Genomic DNA, 5,359 nt, shown 5'->3' with positions numbered 1-5,359 from the left:
ACAAGTATTCTTTAAAGAATAAGAAGTAAGTTCAGGTTGAAGTTGAAATTCCATCCTAGCCTTTCTTGTTATTGATTAACAAATGGCTTATTTGTGGTTTAAGATGTTTTTAATCAGTGAAAAGAGCCACTTGCACCAATACGTGTAATCTTTTAGTGGGTGGGTAATTTGAAGCCACACTTTAATATCTGTATTTTTGTCTTGTCATTTTTAATAGGAGAGTTTATAATGTAGAGCCTGTCTAAAGGTTTCTATGCTTAGTATAAAGCTGGTTCATTTAGTAAGCAAGTGACTGAACTCCTATGGCATTACAGATGTTCATGCTACTACTACCGTTTTATTTGACATCAGAAAACCCCATTTTAAGAAAATCGTGTCTAGTTTGTGGATTCAACATTTGAATTACTTAGTGATTCCAGGGTGTTCAGAGGCAATCTCAAAGGAGAGCTAATAAAAGGTTCATTCATTCAGAATGAAAAGAAGATAGACTATAACTTAGAGAGGCAGACCCCCTGTACCCCGTGCCATGCCCAAGCACAGTGCTAAGAAATGAGCGGGACCAGGACATTTACACAAAGGCTGTGATATGGACCCTTCATGCATTAAGTGGGTAAAGGGAGCTTGCTTTTAATAATCGACATTTCCCTGTCCAGTATGCTTCAGTGGTTCTGTTCTGTTTCCCCTAGGAAGCCTCTAGGGCTTTTGTGGGAGTAACTGACCATTGGGGCTGGCCGAGGGCAGCTCATGGAGCTCTGATCTGACCATTGCAGAGGGTCCGTAGACCTCTAATCCCTTCAAAGGATTCCAGTTAATCTCTGCAGTTTGTACACTGCTTAATGGGCACGCTTGTCTTTTTGGTTCAGTTTCTGAATATACAGATAAATTATAGTACTTTAAAGCTAATTGCCCTTAAAAACAAAAACAACAGAATGAGGAAGACTGTTGTAGAAGTTATATCTGTGACATAAAATTTAAAAACCCGCAGAAGAGTTAAAAAAAAAAAAGAAGGAAAACTGGAAATCTATGATCCAGATATAATTACTGTTAATACTTTGGCATGTTTTTTCTGGTCTTAAAATTAAGTTCTATATGCTTCTAAACATTGGCCCAAATTATATATATATAAAATATATGTCATTTTGTATCTTTTAAATATAAAAGTTGTATTATGAATATACTTATTATTTCGTTGATATTGGTTTTTTTTTGAAGGCAAAAAGAAAACTTTTATTTTGGCATTAATCGCATCAATTTATTTACATTTATGACCTGTTACATATATTATTATTCAAACAACTAACAAAGTCATCAATCTGGCTTTTATTTTCAAGTTCCTATTTGTTCAAAAAACACCTGTGACTTGAAGATTCTTTTAAAATGAATATTCTCTTCACCGAAATAAAAAGTTGACATTGAACAAGTATTACATTTTACACCTGTAAGTTTTTAAAGTACTGCAGAACTGTACAACTACATACAACATGTCTATGGTTTGCTGTCTTCCTAGATATGAGCTACTGTAAAATGACATAAAATTCAAATTATTTACCCTCTCCACACTTAACTTGTGAGTCTGTCAAATAGCAGTTATTGAGTGTCCAGTAATTAGAGGAGAAAGTAAAAGGAGGACATGAAGATGCTCTTCCCCTTAGGAACTCACTTGTTATAAAGCTAACATACGCCCATAAAGTAACAAAGCAATACTGGGTCGTGTTACGTGGTAACAGAAGAAGATGTTCAGGTAACTATCACTATATGGAATAGATGTATCCTAAGTTAACAGCAACATCTTATTTGTTAAGTCCAAATCCTCAATTAATTAAAATTTTATACTATATCAGCAATCTATTTCCACAATAAATTAATTTTGGTTGAAAGAGGTTAAAATGTAAGTTTCTTCTACTGCATGCTTGAGAGAACAGTTCCCAGTGAAGAATAAATAAGGCGGGAGGGGAATAAATAAGGGAACAATGGCAACAATAAGCCGGTCAATACAGCAGACACTATTAGAGGATTTTCAAACCTCCTTGCCCAGTAACCCTAAATTTAAAAGCAGCAGCAACTGAACAGGTAAAAAGAAAAACGCAGAGGAGTAGGACTGGGAATTCATATGATGTATGTCTTCTCTGAGCAGCCATAGCAGCAGCACATAAAAGCAACCTTCATGTTAGCACAGTGAAGCTCAAGGAGCAACTCCATCCTTGATGCTGCAACAAGATTCCTAGGAACCTGAATAAAATCTTCCACAAATTCCAAAAAACCTCTAGCCCTTTTTACAGCATCAGCACTCTCTCCGTAGATTTTAAATGTTCCAGTATCTTCATCTAGCTCAATAGCTGTAACTCCAGGAACCTTTCTAGCTTGCTGTATGTTACTGCCGTGTGTTCCTCTTGGCAGGCCCATCCAATGTCCTCTCACAACAAATTCCACATGAAAAGCTGCTGCAAGTTATTTTGTGCATTCTAAATGCTTAGTGACCTCTTCATTTCTGGACATAAGCATCAACTTCGTACGAATACTTCACAAATGCATGTCACTCAGAATGTTTACCCTCTTCACGGTTGCTTCACTGGCAGACAGTATCATTAGCTGTGTGGTTTCCGGATGGTAAAAAATTCTGCCTGCTCCTACTGCTTTCTTAAAAGCTTTATGTGCATTTTCACTAGCACATGTCTCTCTCAAATCCTCAGGAACATCCACTGTGCATTTAAAGAAGGTATTTTTTTTGACAGTTTTATTTTAATTGACAGACCGAAGTCATTCAGATGGGACCATTTCGTTGTAAGTGGCATCACAAGCAGCATATTCAATGACATAAAACTGTCCTTTCATCATTCGAAGTTTAGCCAACCACCATCCGCATGGTTCTTGATCATTTGCTCTTAAATACACCTGTACTTCATCTCCTTCACTAATTTATTTATTTATTATTTTTTTGGCTGTACGCGGGCCTCTCACTGTTGTGGCCTCTCCCGGAGCACAGGCTCCAGACGTGCAGGCTCAGCGGCCATGGCTCACGGGCCCAGCCACTCCGCAGCATGTGGGATCCTTCCGGACCGGGGCACGAACCCGTGTCCCCTGCATCGGCAGGCGGACTCTCAACCACTGCGCCACCAGGGAAGCCTCAATAATTTCTTTTTTTTAATATCAGGTGGTTGTGGTAATCTAACTTCATTAAATGGAACCTGGTGTTCCGGTTGCCAGTTGTTCTCAAAAACAACTGTGAGTGGCGCAGTGGTTGAGAACCACTGGTGGCGCAGTGGTTGAGAATCTGCCTGCTAATGCAGAGGACACGGGTTCGAGTCCTGGTCTGGGAGGATCCCACATGCCGCGGGGCAACTAGGTCCGTGAGCCACAACTACTGAGCCTGCGCATCTGGAGCCTGTGCTCCGCAACAAGAGAGACCGCAATAGTGAGAGGCCCGCGCACTGCGATGAAGAGTGGCCCCCGCTCGCCGCAACTAGAGAAAGCCCTCGCACAGAAACGAAGACAGCAAAAAATAAATTAATTAATAAACTCCTACCCCCAACATCTTAAAAAAAAACAAACAACTGTGAGGGAATCTTCATGAACATCTTTGATAAATCCCTTGTCGAAAGCCCTGTTGGAGCCGAGAATCTCCACCGTCACCTCCGCCGTGTTGGAACCGCAGAGCGATATTGTCATTTTAAATTACAATTTTGTGTTCTCTTGTGTGGATAAATTATAATTTAACTATTACCCTAGCAGACTCTTGGCCTTTTCCTTTTATTTGTGCTTTTGATGTTCTTTCCACTTTGATAAAACATCACTGATTGATGGTAATACACATTTCTGAAACTTGACCACCCTTAGAAAACGGCACAAAAAGTTTTACTTCAAGGATATACAGTGGGAAAAGATGCAGCCTTGCCTTAGCCCTCTCAGTCTCTTAGCCCCTTCTTCATTATCTTTTATGCCATTTATTTGTCTCTGTAACACAATAATTTGCATTTTCTTTACACACCAAATTATGGGCTTCTTGAGGACAGCGATTTGTGCCTTAATTTTGTTTGACTCCCTCTAGTGGCCAGCCAAGACTTGGCATGTCACAGATGTTCAAAATATTCCTTTGGTGGCGGGGTGGGGGGGGGTATATTTCAGGGTCTGTGTGGGAACCCAGGTCCTCTCAGAGATGTGCAATGACAAATCTTGATCCAACTGACTCCCGTTACCCTTTCATAGTGGAAAACTTCAAACGTCTACAAAAGTGGAAAGATCATATACTGAGCTTCTGTGTGATCTCATCCAGTTCCACAACTGTGAACACTTTATCAATTTTGCCTCTTCTTCCTCCTCCCTCCCCACACTGCAACCCTCCTGGATTACCCTGAAGTAAATCCAAGACATTATAGCATTTCATACCCTTGGATTTTTGATGAGATTACCTCCGAATCCACCGAAAAGGGCATGTTTTCAGGAAGGTGGGCTTGCCGGGAAGCTGTGTAACAGACATGCCAGTGACCTGCCTACCTTGTTCTGCTTTGACCTTGAGCAGGTTGGCTCTCTGGCTCACCTGTCTGTCACCTGAGGAGCTTGGCCTAGGTAATCCATGAGCTTCCTTCCAACTTTTACTTTGTTCAAGCTCAGGTCTGCCTTTTAGTCTAGTGTGGTAGTTCTCAAATTGTAGTTGCTGGACCAGCAGCTTTGGCATCACCAGGGAACTTGCACAAAATGCAGATTCTCAGGCCCCATACCCAGCCCTACTCAGAAGCTCCGGGAAGGGGGAGATTTGCCAATAATTTGTGGTTTAATAAGCCCCGCAGGTGATTCTGATGAACAGTCAAGCTTGAGAACCACTAATCTGTGAAAGTAGACAAGAGGTCTATAAGCTCTTTAAAAAAAAAAACGAACAGGGGACTTCCCTGGTGGTCCAGTGGTAAAGAATCTGCCTTACAATTCAGGGGACAACGGTTCGATCCCTGGTCAGGGAACTAAGATCCTATGTGTGGCAGGGCAACTAAGCCCGCATGCCACAAGTACTGAGCTCACGCGCTGCAAACTGTAGAGCCCGTGCGCTCTGGAGCCTGCGCGCCACAACTAGAGAGAGAAAACCCACACGCCACAGCTAGAGAGAAGCCCTCACGCTGCAGTGAAGATCCCGCGTGCCGCAAATAAGACCCAACACAGCCAAAAAATAAATAAATTAAAAAAAAAAAAAAGGAAACCCTACTGGAAATTGTGCATTTACCCATCATCGAGTTCGATAAGTCAGTACAATGTCAGGTTCTTCCCTTTGTGCAGAATGAGACCAATGGTGGAGTGACTGTGAGATCTTTTGTTGATCAGGAACTCTGATTGATAGCTACAGTTCTTGACTCAAAAAGATTTGGGAAAGAAA

The 5,359-nt window shown here is 41.3% G+C and overlaps 1 pseudogene; it reads right to left on the bottom strand.

Annotated features, from left to right (window-relative positions):
• Positions 1–1,013: 1,013 nt before the first annotated feature.
• On the bottom strand, positions 1,014–4,572 carry LOC149747809 (RNA-binding protein FXR1 pseudogene; annotated as a pseudogene).
• Positions 4,573–5,359: the final 787 nt, after the last annotated feature.

The sequence above is a fragment of the Delphinapterus leucas genome, chromosome 13 (assembly GCF_059928025.1).
Source record: "Delphinapterus leucas isolate spDelLeu-1000000601 "Yukka" chromosome 13, BTC_Dleu_Yukka2, whole genome shotgun sequence".
NCBI classification, from domain to species: domain Eukaryota; kingdom Metazoa; phylum Chordata; class Mammalia; order Artiodactyla; family Monodontidae; genus Delphinapterus; species Delphinapterus leucas.
This window is presented reverse-complemented; position numbering and strand designations above follow the sequence as displayed.